This window comes from Podarcis bocagei (assembly GCF_964188305.1).
Source record: "Podarcis bocagei genome assembly, chromosome: 5".
Lineage (NCBI taxonomy): Eukaryota > Metazoa > Chordata > Lepidosauria > Squamata > Lacertidae > Podarcis > Podarcis bocagei.
In genome coordinates, this window is record NC_138129.1 from 73,578,542 (window position 1) to 73,598,782 (window position 20,241).

Here is a 20,241-nt window from a genome sequence, read left to right on the forward strand (position 1 = left end):
ACCACTTTAGCTAATGGGGCCTTCCACTACCACCTCACGATTTCTGTTCTCATCCTGCAGCAAAGTTCTCAACCTGAGGTATTATTTCTGGGTTAGCAGAGTCTGTAACCTGAAGCATCTGTAATCTGAAGTGTCTGTAACCTGAGGTACCACTGTATGGGGTTGCCATATTTAAATAAGTGAAGAAAGGTGGGGGAACTCACCACAAAATTTGTTTCTTTTATTGCAGGCCCAGTCGCAGCGTTACCACCTCCTCCCCAGGCAGTGGCTCAATGTAAAATGAGATTAATAAACTCAAGCAGGCAATGTTCTGGGTTAGAAATGGCCACAACTTTATTGATTACAGATATAGGTGGAGATTTGGGTCCGGCATTGGGTATACAGTGGTACCTCGGGTTAAATACGCTTCAGGTTACATATGCTTCAGGTTACGCACTCCACTAAGCCAGAAATAGTGGTTCAGGTTAAGAACTTTGCTTCAGGATAAGAACAGAAATCGGGCTCCGGCAACGCAGCAGCTGCAGGAGGCCCCATTAGCTAAAGTGGTGCTTCAGGTTAAGAACAGTTTCAGGTTAAGAACGGACCTCTGGAACGAATTAAGTACTTAACCTGAGGTACCACTGTATAGCTGTTCCAGCTGCCCCAGAGGGAAAACAAATAATAATTAATTTTAAAAGGGTAAGGGAATTTGGTTCCTCCCAGTTCCTGCTCAAACCCCCCCCCCCCCGGTGTTATAGGTTGAGCGGCTGAATGCAAAGGGCACCACACCTGTATCACTGAAAGGTTCAGCTTTGCTCACTTCCGCTTTGGCCAAAACTCCCTCCTATCATAAGAGGTACAGGAACTTTGTGTTTCGTTGTCCTAATCATAGTTCCTGCTGGATGTATTTGCCCTGAAGATCATTTACCCATATGGATGCCATGCACTGGGAAGAGGAAAAGCATGCGCCAAGGAGTGTGGTCATTTGCATGTGTGGAGCTATAATACAACTGACTATCGTGCCGATTGGCTGCTTTGGAGAAGTCCCACCCACATTCCCACCAAAGAGATGGAGCCGTGCGATTGACTTGGCTGCTGTAACACAAAGGGCTGTAGCTCAGTGGCCCGGCATCTGCCTTGCATGCGGAAGGTTCCCGGTTCAAATCCTGGCATCTCCAGATAAACCTGGGAGAGAACCTTGGAGATCAACTGCCCATCAGTGACAATACTGAGGAAGAGGGGACCAGTGGTCTGGCTCAGTATAAGGGAACTCTTATGAGATCAGGGACTTGGACCTCATACTCATAAAGAGGTTGCCTTTTCCGATATATCTTTGCATGTTCTTCTGATCATGTGTTTCATGATGCTTCAAGATGCACAGAGAAGCAACCTAAGTGGCTGATTCCAGGGGTGCCAACTTGAACAAAATATTGGGTCGGGGGAGGTAAGCACCACCCCGCATAGTTGATCCCCTGAGGCAGTGCACACACACCATTTGAATAGCAATGCCCATCAACTTTTTAAGGGGGGCGGCCCCTTCAAATATTTTATTGAGGGACAAAGACCCACCCCCAGGCCCTAGGAGTTGCCTCCTATGGCTGCTTTACCTTAATGAACTTGTTAAAGATAATTTTATCAAATATTGTTCGTATTTTCATTGTATTTTTTTTAGTGTAAACTGCTTAAGGATTTGAATTTTATTAGTGCCTGTCCACTGTGGCAAATTACATAACATGCAATTTACTTAATGAATTATGCAAATTACATAGTTATTACATTTGAGTTTCCGTGACAGAAAAAGCAACGAATAAGCTTTAACATTATTATTATTATTATTATTATTATTATTATTATTATTATTATTATTATTATTTCTGGATTTATGCTGGACATGGGATAAATAAGCCATTTCCACTTCTGTTTCTGTTGAAATTCTCTGACTTCCCTGCTCTGCATGGGACATTTTATTTCAGGTTCCACTTGTGAAACGTCCAAATCACTTCACAGGGGGGCAACTGCGAGGCTAAGGAGACCGGCCTATTTGATTCCAAAAACATGGCAGCTTACAGGTTCCGAATATGAAAATAAGGAAAGAAACAGAAACTTTTACAGACTTTTACAAGGAAAAAAGACTCCCAAGCACTCAGCCAAATGTAATTGTCCCCCAACACAATCCAGATCCTGTCAGCATATTGAGGAAAGCCATGGGGTGGTGGGGTGGGTGAGATTCTGTTTCATTTGGTGATGTACGAACGTTAAAAAAAATAATTCTTTATGTTTTAATTGCAGTAGGAGTGGGAAATTTATCTGGGGACCACAGCCCAAAAAGAAAAACCCACGGTACAGAAAGAGAAGCACAGCCGTAAAATCGGGCGTGTATGTTTGCCAAGCTCTGCCTGCTTTTCTCTTAGGGATTCTATAGCTTCCCTTCATTCTTCACTTCTCTCATATTACAGAAAGAAGGTAATTTTTCCTGGCCATTTACTAAAGCTCATTAAAGACCGGAGAGAACAAACAATGCTACTCCTCAGAGGCTACCATTCAAAGTCACACTGCAATTCTCTCTTCTAATACTTGAGACATATTAATTATTCCTTAGTGAAAAGTGTATAATTCCTATTCTTCATTTTGCTGGGCGGGGGTGGGCTGGGGACAAATAATAGGAAGTTTCCATCTGAGTGAAAAGCTGTCTGAGCTGAAGGGAAATGAGGAGGGGAAAGTGTGTTGTTCTAAGACGAGTAAAAGCAATTATTCTAATAATAATTCGAGGGATATTAATGTCTTTCTAAAGTGGATTGCTTTCAAGTAAACACTTAGGTTGAGAGAAGCTGTTTTATTTATTAATCATTCCAAAAAGTTCGCTCTTTTAAATGATCAGCTTCGTTGACACATAATGGATTTAGTTAAGTGGCAACTTGAAAACGTCGAAAAACTTTTGTAACCAGAGACTAATTTGTTTAATGCATTGAAAATGTTGTGCAGACATGAAACTACATATTAAACTTCAAAGGGAAATGCTCCAGAGACTAAATCATTTTAAAAGCAGGAGCAGTGGCATTAGCAGTTATGCATTACACATAACAGATTTTAAAATTCACCTACCTATCTATTTTTTGGTGGGAGGGAGGGATGAAACTTAGGTGTTCGCTGACCTGCTTTCCTTCATCTCAGGACTGCGGTGCAGCGCTTGCGTTTAATGTCTGAACCAAAAATTTGAAAGGGGAAATATTTTCTTTTGTATCTCTATTAATTAGTCCTGTCTCCATTTGCCCAGCATATAGTGCTGTTGACATCACCTTTTCCGTATCCTTTAAAGAGTCCCAGGAGAAATCTATTGCAGAACAAAAAACGAAAAGTTGGGGGGGGGGGAGAGAATACATTTGGAAACCATTTTATCCCTCAATTACCAACCAAAACGTATGGAAAAGATTTACGCTCTATCTGATTTACACCATAATTATACTTTGAAAGCTTGGAAATAAGTGGCATGATCCTCGGAATCATTAGTTACTATACCCAATGTAATTGGTGTAAACTAATGAGTTTACTGGATGGCTGACCCTTAATTACTGATTAAAGTTAAAGCAGAACTCGAACCAATCCAAAGCTAGTTTGCTTTCAAAAGCTCAGAACTCTTTCTTATTTTTTATTTTAAAAGAACACATTTCTAAAGTAAGCTGCTTTATGATTAGCTGAGGCACATGGCACAAGCCTTTTTAAAGCAATCACATGCAACTTCTTAACAACGGTACAGCAAGCTACTTTTACTCTCATTAATTAAGGTCCATCTGACAAACGTGGAATAAACTAAGGTCATGATCTAGGGCCTTTTAAACTTGAGGGAGGGGAGAGAGAGTTGTTTTTGTTTGTTACTATGCTATGCATTTTTGTGCCTTTATATTTTAAGCTGCCCTGCGATGCTTGGAGGAAGAACGGTATAGAAATTTAATTGATGATGATGATGCCCTTTAATGCCCTTTCCTAGAATACTCCATTCCATCCCCTCTTCCCCTTAGATTTCCATTTCCTCACATGAAACATTCTGTGCCCACGGAGCACACTCAGTTCTTACTGAGTGTAAGATTCCCTAAGATGCCCCCTAAGATTTCCCCCTCCCCAAAATCCCCTCTACTTCTGCAAAACTTGGGGCTCCCTTGATCATGCTGTTACTTGCCTCTTGCGTCTCAGTTGCCTGTTTGGGCTGCTTCCCTACTGGTACTCACAAGATGTGTTCACTATTGGGAGGAGTGATAAGAGAAAGCACAGAATCCTTCAACCGGGGACTCTTTTATCTGCAACGGTCTCATAGCAGATCCAGCATGCATTTTTATCATGTAACGATCCACTGATTTCTAGGCTGCTTGGCTCTGAACCAGGGCGTCACACGAACCCAGGTTTGAGTCCTGCAACCTGCCTCCGTTATGGTGGGACTTGGCCTAGGAACATAAATGGGAGATTAATATATACTCATCCCCCAGCTAAAAGAGATAAATCTGTTCCTGGTAGCAGATGGCCTTTTGTGGAAACTTTCTAAGCCAGATGACAGATCGCATGATGATCGGGTGCTATACTTTGCAGCAGCCTGACACTATCCTAAGCTACCTCCACATGACAGCACCAGTCCATTTTGATGCATTGCTAAGTTCCGTAATTGTGGGCTAGCCACTGAAAATGGCATTTTGTACATGCCATTAAAAGTGCACTCTTCAGTGTGTCTTAGGTATGTACTTTGGGCCTAACCCTTTGGAAGCCTGGTCCTTTGATTCCTCACCAGCCGGCTTTCTTCTTGAGTCTCTAGTGCTGGCTTGATCTTCAGAAATCTTTTCTTGGCTTCTTAACCTGTCTCTGCCCAGTTTGCCCTGCTTCTCCTCTCCCCACTGCCGCCAGCACTCCCACTGCCCAGGAGAAGCCCCCCTGACTCCCAGGAAGTTTTTTGGGGGGTACAGCACTCTGCACTGGAGAGGAAGGGATGAAGAAATTCCCTTTGCATACTTGTCCCTGCACTCTGGATGCAACCCAGTCTTTTTCAACGAACCCCCCCCCCCCCGCAATAAGCAAACATAGGATTCCATCCTCAGGGTTTTATCAGTCGAAAACACAACATTAAGTTGTTTCTGGAGATATCCAACTGGAATGTGGCAAGTATGGTGGATATAGAGTTTCTCCTCTTTTACTTACGAGTTTATAAACTTCTAATCAGAGGCTACCTAGAAACCAGAAACACCAGGCCTTCCTTTCTTAACAGCAATACAATTATGGTGAATAAAATATACAGGCCATGCTTAAATGGATTAGCTGCTTTCTGATTGGATGAACCACAACATAAATCTCTTTCCTTCAGCCAAGCAGAGTGCAGCTATTCAGTAACGGTAAGATGAGCAACTGTCACTTTGCTGCACCAACATACATCAAGGCAAAAATAATTCCATTTTCATCAGTCATGTAGTAAAATAGAAATATGCAAAGCAATTGCAAGAGAATCTCAGAATCCAGGATACTGACTCTGAAAATAAATCTCCTGGCTTTGTCTTCATGTTGACTTTCTATTAATACCACAACTTTGCCACGATATCTATTTAACGGCAGGAAGCCATTATCCGACGGCGTTCTTTTCCATTAAGAGTAGCTTTTAATTGCCAGATTGTCACAAGACTTTGCAATCGCAAAGTGGCAAGTGTGTGCAGTCTTCTGCAGTTAGGTCTCATTCAGGCATTATTCCCTTCCTGGGGCGTTGCATGGTACAACTTCCATTGGATTGGCCTATTGGATAGGCTTGCACAACAATTTGACTGGTGTGCCTCTTTTTGCAGTCCCGGGCAGGCAGCAGAAGAGTTATTGAATCACTGGTGACCTATTGTCACATGCATTAACTTATCTTAATTTTAGAAGCTCTAAATTGGTGATGACATAATTTAAGACTCCTTTAATGGAAATTGGCTTGATTTCTTAAATTTGGCCAGCTTAATTAGACCAGCTCCATCTTTTCTTAAGCACCAACCCTTCCCCCTACTACTATTAGCAAACCTCCAGATGTTATATGAGTAAGTTCAGTTTCCTGTGTAGGAAGCCTATCTTACACAAGGGTCGTGGGTAGAATGTGGGTTCACGGCCATGGAGAAAATATGAAGTCATTCTCCCTACATTTGCATGGGATTGGAAAACCTCATTTGCCTAGTTGTCTGTGATTGGCTGGTTTGTCTGTCCTTTCTCTCTTTGGCTACATGGCTCTTCCTGACAACTATAACCAAATGTTTTCAAAACCAGAGAATAGACATGGGAGATTCAAGTAGGAGTTTCTTGGTGGTTAAGGAGAGAGATTCAAGCTGGAACTTTCTTTCAATGGGGTAATCATCCTGCTTCTTGATTCTGAGGCAACTTGGGTCTGCCTTCATTTTGAACCAAACAATATTTGGATATCGGGCAAGACTGCACACATGCACATAAAAGCACATACTTCTGGGAACTGTAGTTTAGGGGTGTTGATAATTGTAGCTTTGTGAGATGCAAACTAAAGTCCCCCAGGATTCTTTGAGGGGAAATGTGCTTTAAATGTACTTTCAGTCTATGATTTGCATGCTGGCCATCTAGGATCATTGGTTGGTTGTCACAGTGGAAGAGTTTGTGCCTTTGGAGGTGAAGTCAAACCATTGGAGAGTTACAGCGCCTGCTGTGGCTGTAGAGACTGATATGGGAGAGACATGTTTTCTTGCAGTTGGAACAGCATCTGGTTGTGCTGCTGAAGATGCACCATGGTGTTTTCCTCCCAGTGGTCATTCCTCCTCCAGTCACTGCTGTAGATACACAACCTGACTGTCTGCAGTCACTCTCAGATAATAACCCACCACACTTTTGTCTTGGCATGGAGACATGGCAGGTTGAATGGACTCCCGTCACTCCTTGAACACCCCATTGTCAGTTGAGTTGAAGGCATATGGAAGCAACAGAGAGAAGAATATAGAATAATATGTCAAAGAGAGCTGGGGCGAGAACACAGCTCTGGAATCATAGAATTGTAGAGCTGGTATAAAAGTCTATTTCTACAGAAGAAACTTCTTATGCTTTTTGCTAGTTTCACAATACTGCTTCCCTTTCACTTTTAGATGCCATGAAAACTCTGGTTTCCTTTAGAATAGTTTTCCCCCCTGATTTGAAAGCACCATCATCTGCCCTGGATTTGTCCCTCTCATAATTTTTTGGATCCATTTCCCCAGACTGATCTCAGTATAAATACAGTACTGGAATTCTTTGAGATAATTTATTCCGGCATTCTAGCTGCTTCAAAGAGATCAGATGGTGTTAGAAAACTCTAGATTTTTCTTTTTTAATTTTTAGATAAGTTCTCAACTTTAAAAGTCTACTTTGCAGAGCATTGATTAAGAAAAAAATCAGCATGCCTCAACACCTCAGATTACGCAACCATCTTTCTGCTTGATTTAAGGAGGGTCACTTAGGTTATGACGTATTTTCAGATTCCAATTAGAGACTCCTCTAATGAAATGGAGGGGGCCGGGGGGGGGGGGGAAGGAACATAACATGCAAAAATGAAAAATAGTTTTAGAAGTGACACATCTTGTGGAGCTGATTCATATTAAAATGTTGTTGAAACAGTGTGTGCCACCCGTAAGTCTTTGTGTAGCTCAAGCAGGAAGCCAATATGCAACATAGGGAGTTGCCTTATTGACAGGAGAAAGCCAGCAGTAAATCTCACAGAGCAAGTTGGACTTAACTATTAGCACAAACAGGATCTGCACAGGAGTGTCAGGTCTAAGGAGGCAGCAACTCATCTCCAACTGGTTTTGCCTCCATGAAGCAGGGATTGAAGATCCCTGCCTCCCCACAGCTGACTAAATCCCCTCCTCTCCAGGGTTATCCCTAAGCAATCTGGAACTGTGCCAGTGTGCAGCTAACTTCTCCCCTGCTCTTTTCATGCCTCTCCTGGTTCTTGGAGACCAGAGAGGAGGGAGCTTGTCACAGCAGGAGGGAGAGACTCCAGCACCTCTTCACCAGCCAGACTCATCTTTGTCTCTTGGCCTCCCTCCTTTTCTGCTTCAGCTGTTGAGAATTTCAATTCCACCTTAAGGAGCAGACATGGGGTTGTTACGTGTCACATGTCTGTTTACATTCCAGCACAGTATGCTGGGAACATCCGTTGTGTGTATGGCCTTTGCTTTTCCCTGTCTCTCTGAGAAGACAAAGAGAGGGACGACATGTTTCTTTGTCCTGATTTATGATTAATAAATCTGTGGTTGTAGTATGCTTCCACAAGCCTCATGCCTATTCTGTGTGTGCAGTTTGCTCTGCTGACATAGTGTGCCCTGGCTTTGAAGCCTGGGTCACTGATTTACATCAGAGCAGAGGGCGATGGGTCTTCGCAGTGGGACGGCTGGAAGGAGACGACCCAGTTGGGGCTAGCCAGCTGGCCTTGTGACCCTCTGCATGCCGACATCAGCTTCTGCCTCTGATTCTGGACTCTCTCTGCCATATACTCCCTTCGCTCACTAAGCCCTGTAACCTCTTCAGCTTCTGACACCTCCTCCTCCTAATCTTCTCCCTCTTCTCCCTCTGTCCACTCACCGTTGTCCCACCACCAATCCCTGGACTCTGAGCCTTCATCCCTTGGAGTTTCCCCAGCTGATTCCTCCCACCATTCTGTTGCGTCCAACAAATCCATGACACTTATATGGAGTCAGGCCCTAGGTCACTCTAGCTCAGTACTAACTGGCTGTGGCTTTGCAAGTGTTTCAGGCAGGGGACCTTCCCAGACCTACCTGGAAAAGCCAGGGCCTCAACCTTGGACCTTCTTCATGCAAACCAGTTGCTACAATCCTTCCCCAGAATTCAGGATGAATTCGTCTGCAGAGGACATGTAAAAGAGGATTCCAGGTGTCTTTCTGACAGCGACCGAACCATCTATGGCCATCTTCAAAAGACCCTGAAAAGGGTTGAAAGTGGAGTGCGTTTTTGGCATGTAAACCACACACTTGAGAACAGTCGCCTGTCTCAAATGAGGTCTCCACGCAATGTTCTGGAAGGAAGTGGGAAGCAGCTGGGAGACACCCAGGAAAAGTAGAGAGGCACGAGGACCAATAGGGCAGGTGCTCAACTACCACAATGGCCCCACTTTAGTAACAAATGAAGCTGTGTTAAACAAAGGCAGACAGTTGGTTCATCTAGTTAGTTCCATATTCTCCACACAGTATTGTCCAGGGTTTCATTCCCAGCCCTACCTGAAGATCCTTGGGGATGATCCTGGTACCACTTTACCATTAAGTTTGCTGCCTTTCTTGCTTCCTAGCAGGAAAAAATGAGACATCAATCGTAAATACTGTTTATTCTCTTTTGAAATTGCTAAAACTTCACAATATATAGTCACTGGCAATGTGGTAGTAAATAATTCATTCCCTTTCTGGGCTGATAACAGGGAAATATGTGATAACTTACTAACTATGAGACACTAGTTGTAAGAAGGTATTTTAATGCTGCCCTAAATATTTATCTCAGGCTTCCTCAACCTCAGCCCCCCAGATGTTTTGAGACTACAATTCCCAGCATCCCTGACCACTGGTCCTGCTAGCTAGGGATCATGGGAGTTGTAGGCCAAAAACATCTGGAGGGCTGAAGTTGAGGAAGCCTGATTTAACTGGTCAGAAAGGAAATGAAACCATGTCAAATCAAAATGAACCAGTTGATGGGTATGCAGTCATTTGGGTACAATGCTAATATCCTCTCTGAATTTTTAAAATTTGCTTGGCAGAAACATTTAGAAAAGAAAGCTAAAGTTGCTTAACTTTTTATTCTTCCTGTGGAACAAATTATTCCTGGATATTGTTCTTTATTAGCTACTCTCTAAGCATATTTTCAGAGCTCATTCCAGACTGCAGCGAAAGAGTGAGTAAAAATATAAAACCTGGGGGCAAGGGTCTCCCCCCCCCAAGCTAATACTGTCTTAAAATTAACTAGTGAAATCCATGTCACTTTGCATTCTGAAAATATTCAAAACGATTATGGTATTTCCTGTTCTTTACAATGAAATGACTAACATATTAGATTTTACTGCTGGAATATTCTGAGTTAAGGCCAGGCTTAAAGAAACAGTAGTGACTGATCCAAAACAGTTTAGTTATGGTGCCAAAAAGGATGACTCATGCCACTGTGACATGTATCTTGCATTCACTAAACCAAAAAACAGTTGGATCAACTGAATTAGCCAAATTTACTTATTCATTTTAAAGTCCGTGTTTTATTTGTCCGCTTAACTTACTCACTGAAAATATTATGTGAAATTTTGTTTTGCAGCACCCATGTCAAGGGTCCGTAGCAGGAGGAAGATGAGATAAAAGATTTCAATGTGGGCTGGGCTGGGGGCAGGGCCATGGCAAAGTCCAAAAGCCCGCTCTTAGATTTTATTGAAATTATTGTTATTACTGTCAATCTCAAACCTTAATAAAATGTTTTAGTGGTGAGCCCTATCTACCCAATATTCCCCTCACATAGCTACAATTCCCAGAGTTCCCTGGGAAGGAGGATTGCTTGCTACGGTAAGTCATTATGAGAACTGTAGCTGTATGTGGGGAATGGGGTCTCCGAATAACTCTCAGCATCAGTGCTTTTTTCCAGCCAAAAATCCCCATAACTCAGTACTGGCACCTCACAGATGAGCGCCATTGCCATTATAAGAGAATAAGGGAGGCGTTTATGGTGAGTTCCTGTACCTCTTTTTCTAGAAAAACAGCACTGCTCAGTATCCTTAACAAACTACTGTCCCCAGAATTCTTGGGGGGGAAGACATGATGGTTTAAATTGGTATAATAGAGTTTAAACATATAGTGTAAATGGGGCCCAGCTGTCCTTTTCCAAACACGCCCATAAGAGCGACATGATGCCCTCACACTCTGGGAACTTTTGAGCGAAAAGAGTGGCAGCTGCCAAATGACTAGAGGGACTTCAGTGAATTTGCAGTGGTGAATTTTGTACCCCACCTCACAATTTTGGCTCGCCCTCAAATCACCTGAATTCTCTCTCTGCCTCCAACTCCCCACTTTCACATCCTTATGAACGAGGCGAGGAAAGCAGAGGGGGATATTTCTTCACTCAGTATGAATATATTTTTGGAAAATTTGCTGGAACTTTTGCTGCATTTTTTTTAAGGCTGTGTATGCACCATACATTTAAAGCACATGGCGTCTCCCCAAAGAGCACTGGGAACTGTAGGAACTCCAGCACCCTCAACAAATGTGCTTTAAATGTATGGGGGGGGGGTGCAGCCGTAGTTAGCAAAGATAGAAGAGAGGTGGTGAACTCTCCTTCCTTGGAGGTTTTTAAGCAGAGGTTGAATGGCCATCTGTCATGGATGCTTTAGCTGAAATTTCTGCATTGCAGGGGGTTGGACTAGATGACCCTTGGGGTCCCTTCCAACTCTTAAGATTCAATGATTCTATGATGCGGTCTGGAAACATGGGGAAGACATGGGGAAGACAGATTCCTGCCCATCCTGCCCATTGATTTGGATGGCTCTGACTTCCACTCCTGAATTATTATTTGGGGTGGGGGGTAGCCCGATCCAATGCATATTTGCTCAAAAGTGCATAGAGTCTCTTGGGCTTAAAGATAAAGGTGAAGGGACCCCTGACCATTAGGTCCAGTCATGGCCGACTCTGGGTTTGCGGCGCTCATCTTGCTTTATTGGCCAAGGGAGCCAGCATACAGCTTCCAGGTCATGTGGCCAGCATGACTAAGCCGCTTCTGGCGAACCAGAGCAGCACACGGAAACGCTGTTTACCTTCCCGCCGGAGTGGTGCCTATTTATCTACTTGCACTTTGACGTGCTTTCGAACTGCTAGGTTGGCAGGAGCAGGGACTGAGCAACGGGAGCTCACCCCATCGTGGGGATTCGAACCGCCGACCTTCTGATTGGCAAGTCCTAGGCTCTGTGGTTTAACCCACAGCGCCACCCGCGTCCCTCTCTTGGGCTTACTCCTGTGTAATTGTGCTTGCAGTTTAAACCTGAACTGCACTATATTGAACTAAGTGGTGAAAGAAATCAGAGTCTGCAACTCTGTGCACGATGACATAAGAGTAAATCCCAATGAATTTAATAGGGCTTACTTCTGAGTAGATATGCACAGTATCATGCTGTATATCAGAAATTAGCCATTTGGCCAGGATAAGCCAGCCAGCATTCAGCACTGTTAAGTCTCATTGATTTTAGTGAGAGAGCTGAGCATACTCCAAATCTCTCCCAATAAGAACTTAAGACTCCTAACTTGGACTGGATAATGCTCCTTTTCTAGATTTTCCTATAGATGAGGGGGAGGGGGCAGGGGAGAGATGCTTAAGTCAGTGTCCCTGTCTGGACATAGAGAAGTTTGTAGCTCTCAAAATATTTTGGAAGGGAGATTGTTGTTGTTTTAAAAATGTAAATATATCCTAAGGCTACTTTCCTCTCTATAGATAACAGATTTCTGAATAATCAAATAAATGATGTGCAACACCAACAGCGATTTTTAATAACACAGATAACCTAAGCTTACCTGAGAGGTCTTTCTATTAGAATATAATTAAAGATAGCTATTCAACATTGTAGGTTGTAAGCAGCACTGAACTTCTAAAATAGTAATAGGTTTGTCACTTTTCTTCCTGTGGCCAAACCACTTGCAAAAGTAGCATACAGTGGTACCTCGGGTTACAGACGCTTCAGGTTACAGACTCCGCTAACCCAGAAATAGTAAGTACCTCAGGTCAAGAACTTTGCTTCAGGATGAGAACAGAAATTGTGTGGTGGCGGCATGGTGGCGGCGGGAGGCCCCATTAGCTAAAGTGGCACCTCAGGTTAAGAACAGTTTCAGGTTAAGAACGGACCTCTGGAATGAATTGAGTTCTTAAGCCGAGGTACCACTGTACGTCTGTCTTTGAAAGAGTGCTGCCCCTACTGTTAGGCATAGTGAGGTGGAGACTTCAGGTGGTAGATATTGGGGAACAAGTGGCAACAAGGTGTTGGTGGACACAGCTATGTGTGCTGTGCGGCCTGCCTTTTGGCCTCCAAGCTAACCAGCTGCCCCCAAGAATAGCTGAGGACACTGCTAATGCCAGTTTTGAAGTAAGATTTAGCTGCCAGTCCAGTTGCAATGAGGGAGGTGCCATCTTGTCCTTTGCCTCGGGTAGCAAAATGTCTTGGGCCAGCCCTGCTTTTAATGATTGCTTCCCCCCAATCCCATATATAGCTGTAGGTGGAATTGCAATTTACAGATATATGGGTGAAGGGGTATTGAAATCCCCATCACCTCCCACTTTTCCTTCAGGTAATTTCCACCGAAAGCCTGACTCCAGTATCAGGAGTGAAACTGGATGAAAGAAAAGCTGTGGGGCAGAAGAGGGAATTATAGGGAGAGCAGTAGCAGGTAGGAGGTTTCAACATCTCTTACCCACATGACATTTATGTGCCCCAAATCACCCCATCTGCCACTTAACACATAATTCAGCTCCACATTTTAAAAGGCATAAGAACACTTTCCTTGGCAGGGAGAAAGTTTTGAAAAGTGATGTATCTGTATTGGTGTTTGCTTCTCACATGGCTAATAGACACAGACTCACTGTCTTGGTTCAAGCATAATGGAAAACCATGGCTTGTCATTAGGAGATTTGGTGTCTGCAAGCCTTGGACTCATGTGCTGTTCCTGAATTCCCTCACATATGATTAAAGATGAAGTTTGTGCTTTTGCCTTTAAGCTAACCACAGTTCCGTCCGACATCAAAACGCACGATACTGTGTCTCCCCCCTCCCTAATTCTGGTTGATTCAAACAAACCAGGATCAAACCATGGTTTGATATTCTAATTTGTTAACTAATTATAGTTAAAACAATCCAGTTTTCTGTATTTAGGGAACTGTGGTTAGTTGACAACTTTCAATATCAATCAAAATTAGAAGCAACCAAGGATGCATCAGTCCCCAGGAAAAATGTATTGTTCAAACAAGGTTCAGATGGAAAAGAAAACCCTTCTGTCCAGAAGGTACCAATGGTCATCCTGAATGAAAGGAATCAGTCCAGTGCTTGAAACTTCTTTACTGAGGAGCTGTCCCCTCTGCTTCATTGGCTTATCACACAGGGCAGGTATTTACAGGTCCTGACACAGTCCTCATTCTTCCACGCCTTTATTTTGCAAGTCAGCAGGGTATGTTTTTATGCCAGGAAAGCTTCACTTGGTGAACTCTGCAGAGGAAGCTACTATGAGAAGAGCAGGTCATGCTGACATTTTGGTGCAGGATGCAACATATTTGAGTATTTGCACCATTGCTGCTGAAGCTGGTAGGGAAGGGCCCTAGCTCAGTGGTAGGGCATTTGCCTTACATGCAGAGTGTCCCTGGAAGAAACCAGCCTCTTTAGGTAGGTCTGGGAATGTCCCCTTCTGAAACCCTGGAGAACTGTTGTCGGTCAGTGTAGTGACACTGACATAGGTGGAGCAATGGATCTGGCTCAGTTTAGGGATGCATCCTATGTTCCTTGGTATGGATAGAAAGTGATGGGAAAGGATAGCCTGCATATTTTCTGCATTTCTGGTTTCCAGTTAAAAGCATAAGAAAAGGGTCAGTAATAACGGGGGGGGGGATAAACAGTAGCAACGCTACTGAAGTGTCTTATCACCTCCACCTGCCCCCTGCCCAAAGGACAGATGGTCTTACAAAGATGCAGAGTGATGGAGAAAGCTCCATCTCTTGACCATCTGCCTACGAAGAGTCTCTTAAAGGCACTCCCATGAATCTATATAAAAAGACGCAATATGCATAAATAGAAAAAAGTATCAACTGCATTCTCTCATCTGAAACACACTTGTTTAACGCAACATTTTAGTGGTGCTGTCAAAAACATGGAAAAGTAATTTTGCTTTTCCTTATGTTTTTTCAGACACATACTTTTTTATCACATATCCCCCAAAATATTATATTGCATTGAGCTACTCTTTTGGTCCTGCTGAGGCCACAATTGCAGAAATAAAGGACACCCAAAGGTGGCGCTGTGGTTCAAGTCCACCTATATACTGTATCTATATATATTTATTAGACTGAATTATAATCATTCATTTTCTCGCATTTTCAAAAGGGATAATGTTAGTCTTTGCATCATCACCAACATCATCTGTAAAGAGGTATCTCTGGCTAAAATCTTCCTGCTAACATATGTTAACACATTAACTTTGCAAGTTTCAGGGTACTTTACTGCCTTAGGTACTTGCCAATGCGCTGTGATCACTGATTACTTTCACGTGTCCCTTTACTCTTGTCAGTGGGGCTGTTTTGGTCAATTGCAGGACATGGGAAAACAGTTGTTCTTTGATCATGCCAGGGCAATTGCGGGCTTGGCCGTGTGCATTGCTCCAACCCCTCCCCCAACCATAGAAACCAAACCAAAACTCTCCTGCGATCACTTGCATGCAGATAATGCAATTTCCCTGTCTTGAGCAAAGGGCCAACTGTTTTCAATTGTCACAAAAGTGGCTCAGAGAAAAGCAGCACCGTGTTGCTTTGATTTATTGGCATGTGAAAGTACTTCTTGCCTGTCAAAGCAAGACCTTGTTTTTTCTATATTAAGGATAGGCCAGGGGCTCAGTTAAGAGCCACGGGGGCTTCCCATTGGACCCTCAGCACAGCCCCTCATTCCACAGATGCAGCTTACAAGGTACCTCCCTCAGGTGTTTTATTCCTGGCCAAGTTAAGACCACAGGCAAAAAGGATCTTGGACACTCCCCATCCTCATTCGAACACTGAGAGCTAAACTGAGAGCATCCCTTTGCTATAGCAATAGGACAACCCAAGGTTGGCTTATTAAGCCTATGTTAACATTTGGAAAAGCTTTGTGGAAAAAGTTCAAGAAAAAACATTTTTTTTTAATAAGGAGGGGTGAGTGGGGAACTTTAGAGGAGGCAGAGGTGCTTACCTGATATCTTGGAAGTCGTGAGGAGGAAGGGATGGTGCAAAGTGCTATCTCCCCTCCCTCCCCAATAAGAAGCAGAGACTCACCTGTCAGGAGGTCAGGTAGGTGCCATCACCCCTGTCTTCTACTGTTTGGTTGGTGATAGTTTTACAGTGTTCAAAATGGCTTAGAGGCTTCTTTGAAGTGTGAAGTGATATGTAGATTACCTTACTAAATAATATAATGTGGGAGCACCAAACCCTTCCTAAAATAAATACCGGTAATTACCTATCATTAGGCAGAGTGTGGCAGCTTCCTCAGGTGGCAAACAATGGAGTGGGCAGGAGGAAGGGAGTGACACTGAAGGTTTGTGTGCCACAAAGCCATTCCTGTACGCCTCCCCAAGCTATGCTAATTCCCTTTGGTATGAGGGAGAATGCTGCCCTACCAGTTAGTACATGGAATGGGAAGTTGCCATCTTGTCCTTCAGCCTGCAAAGCTACTTTTTAAAACTTTCTCTCTCTTCGGCAGTGATCTGGAACTGGAAGCATTGTATAATAATAATATTTGTATACTGTCCTCGCATAAATATTCCCAGTGTGTTTATGTAAAGGGAAAACATTTACTTTACTGAAAATAATTTAAGGCTGATTTTCTGAACAAATGCCCACCCAAAGTAGCTTACAATCAAAACGGAATATAAAAAAAATTATAAAATGCAAACACAGTACAAAATGTAAAACTTTATAAATGTATGTGATGGCAGCAACCCCAGGTCTTTAAATGCTGGTCTGCCCCAACTGTGTCCAAAGTGGGGTGGGATTTAAAGGGTATTTGGGCACCAGCCCTCATCCTGCCTGTCTGTCCTGCAAACTAGCTCCTCCATGGTAAATTTTCTCCTAGCTGGGCTCCTCAAGGTGGCCAGATGCAAAAGAGGAAAGGGCTCTGGCCACCTTGAGGGGTTGTGCCATAGAGAGAATTTCATTAGCTGTACCTGCAAATTCTGTATTCTACACAAATATTAAAGGTGCCAGAGCCTCATCAACTTTTGCATCTGGTCACCCTAGCTCCAATACAACAGGTAAGTAAGTGTTGGGACAGGGTTGCCAACTAACCAAGGAAAGATAAGACACAAAATCAGCCTGGCCTGTCCTTTTAATAGAGGTTTGATACACTGAAGTAATCTGGGTGATGTTTTTCATGGCACCTGCTAAATGCTATAGCTAAAACTGATGTTGAAGGGGCAAGGAACCAATTAAAAATTTGGCAACCCTAAGCATGGGGTATGTGTGCAGGAGAGACAGGTTAAACACCTCATGTTTTGCCCTCAATTTCTCCTCCATCTCTGCTTTGCACACGGGTGAGGTAGATTAGTATTTAAAGCATAGGAAGATCCGTCGGAAAGGATAGTAGCTAAGTGGTTGGGCATCTCTCTTGCATTCACAAAGTCCCAGCTTCAGTCCCCAGCATTTCCAAGTAGGTCTGAAACCCTGTAGAGCTGCTACCAGTCAGAGTAGACTACACTGATCTAGATGAACCAATAGTTTGACTCTTTCTAAGGCAGCTCCCTATGATCTATCACCATTCCCTGTAATTTGGTCCACAGGCTATGAGCTGAACCATCTAAGAAACTTCTCAAATTGCTCTCCCAGGTTTATGCATTTTATTGCATTTATGATATGTCACTCTGAGCAGATCATTAGCTATAGGATCCTGTTGCCTGTGATATAGAAACATCTCACTGAATATACCTACATCCCCCTTACCAATATTTCTTCTTCAGCGGCTGTTTGCTTCTGGCTTTGGTTAAGTATGGGCTTCAACAACTGTCCTTTGCATGGAATTAATATTTCATTTTTCTATTAGAATTTTACGCAACTGGATATTTAATTCCTTTAACTGGGTCCTTGCTCTCTTCAAGTCGGCTCAGTTGTTTGTTTTAAAGAACGATGGTATTGCCTTTTTAAATGGCACAATGCGCTGTTAACTGCCAGCCAGACGTAAAACATATTCCTCTTTTAAAATTTTATGGGGTATTAATAACACTGAGTTACAGTAGCATTAATTTTTAAGCTTGAACTCCCCATTGATTTCAACAAGGAGTACTTAAGAATCAATGGCCACTGCTTTGATGAGAGGGACACGGCTAACTTTTTCTTTTTTACTTTTCCAATCAAAGGATCAAATTTTGTCCTAAGTAGTATACCACATGAAGAGCTGGCAAAGTGTTAAGTGTGTGAGCATAGGACTGAGTCTAAAGTGCTCTCTGAAATTTCTGAGAAAAAAAACAGCCTAGGAGGCCTGACCCTATATTCCTTCAATATCAACATAATCAGTGCTAATACCTCCAGCTGCACTTTGGAGGAGTCCCATTCCATTGACCTCAGCCAGTGTGCCCTGGAGTAAGTGGTTTGAGGATTGCTGCCTTGATGATCTGTACCCTCTTCACTCTCTCCTTCAACAGGAAGAGTTATACTTGTTCATTATCAATAAAGTGGCTTAGAGAAGCCGCTCTAAATACAAATTAACCAAACTCCAACAACGGGGGTGGAGAGAGATGGACATTCAGAGTTAATATAAGTTTGGTAGTTTGGTGATGGAGCTAAATCTTTGCATGCACAAGGCTCTTGGCTTCTCAGCCAAGGAAAACTGGCAAATATCCATTTACCTGACTGCCTATGATAAGAACTGCATCTAGGTAAGCAGACATGAAAGCATTTCAAAAGTTGTTTCTCTTATGTCATAAATAGCTATCATGAAGTATGTGGGCAGTCATTTTTCTAGGTTTATCTGAAAGACTAGGAAATGTTTCTGCCCAAGAATTAAGACAGTCAATTTTCCCTTTGGTAGGTAGCGCTTTCTACATGCTCATGCTGAGAAGCATAGCATGTCTCACAAAAAGGCACATGTGAAAAACCCTAAACTGGCTGTGATTTTCAGAATTGTAGGAGGTGCTGATATGGCCCTCAAAAAGTAGAATGTATATAAAATCTGTTTTAAGAGCTGTTTAAAACCAACGCTATCACAGGCACTGTAAAGAATACATAGGTGGCACTATAATTTTATCAGAATGACTACAGTCCAGTTTAGGAAGATAAACATGAAAGGAGAGAGGCTTGCCTGCAAGCTAAATGCAGGAAAAGAGACACTGAAAAGGAGAGTCTATTTTTCCTCTCTCTTTTTTGTAGGGCAAGAGAAGAGTTTCGTTTATACAGCTCTCGTACAAGCACAGATACCAAGGCTGTGAACCGATGGCCACTTGCTTGGGAGCAGCAAATCTCCTCAAACTCACTTCTAAGTAAACATCTAGAGGACTTAAAGGAAAGTAAAAGCCCTTTTCAAAATTGAACTTCCCACTGCAGAGTCAAGTTCTCTGCTTCAGCACTCAGCAGGAAGGTGGAAGGAGTAGTATCGGAAAAGGAGTTATGGAAAATAGTTACAGCGGCGTTTAATGTTGGCTATCGGCACTAATCCTCTTTGGATCTGCCTTAGAGCTTAGCACTGGGGAAAGTCACAGTCCTGTCCAACTTGCAAAACCTGTTGAGCCAACGTCCCTGCTCCAAACCCCTCCATTTGAAACCTCCTATGTGGTGCCACAAAGAGGAAAGATTGGGGAAGGCCAGCAGGGCAAAAGGTGGTAAAATTGATGCTTTGGAGGCATTATAGTCGTCCTCAGTTTTACTGAATGCTACCCATCTAGCTAGTGCAGTGCAGCACAGCACACATTTGTTTAGACCCAGTAACATCTCCAGTAAGTGAAGGGGAGCAGCAGTTGCTGAACTATTCAGACCAAAGGAGCCAGCATAGAGCAGCCCACTGAATTTGGACTGGGGTTCACCGGTTTGCTCTGCTCCAGGGAAGCTCTGGTCAAATAAATGCAAACACCGTATTTACTTGAATCTAATGCTCACCTTTTCTGGTCAAATTACGCTGAGAAAATTAAGGTGCACATTAGATTTGATGTCACATTTACATTTGCCAGCAAATACTTTTTTGGGTTTCAAGGTTCTGAAAATTGAAGTGCACATTAGATTCAATGGGTAAACATATACCACAGCCCCCCAAAAGAAGACATTAAAAAGCAGCAAGCTATCGCTGGGGACAGGCATCTGCTGGGGGGTGAGGAGTGCAGAACCTCAATTAATTGAGTACTTTCAATGCTTTTCAGTACAGTATTATTTGTGGATCTTTTTGATAAGGGTTTTGTTCCGTATTTCAGGTATTTTTCTCTCTCTGCCAAGTTAGGGCCATCCTGTTAGGCTGCAACAGATTGTAATGGATTGCTTGGAACTCACTTCAGGACCAGATTTTTTTTAATTATTAAAGAATATCGTCCACCAACCACCCCATCCTGA

At 43.0% G+C, this 20,241-nt stretch overlaps 1 long non-coding RNA gene across 2 annotated transcripts; it reads right to left on the bottom strand.

Moving 5' to 3' along the window:
* Positions 1-774: 774 nt before the first annotated feature.
* On the bottom strand, positions 775-19,920 carry LOC308586931. Of its 2 annotated transcripts, XR_014008145.1 has the most exons (4): positions 15,994-19,920; positions 9,207-9,270; positions 8,748-8,832; positions 775-8,161 (listed from the first exon to the last, which is right to left on the bottom strand). It is a non-coding gene; the product is annotated as an uncharacterized lncRNA (long non-coding RNA). The 2 variants fall into 2 exon arrangements; XR_014008144.1 differs by having other exon boundaries at positions 775-8,832; positions 16,335-19,920.
* Positions 19,921-20,241: the final 321 nt, after the last annotated feature.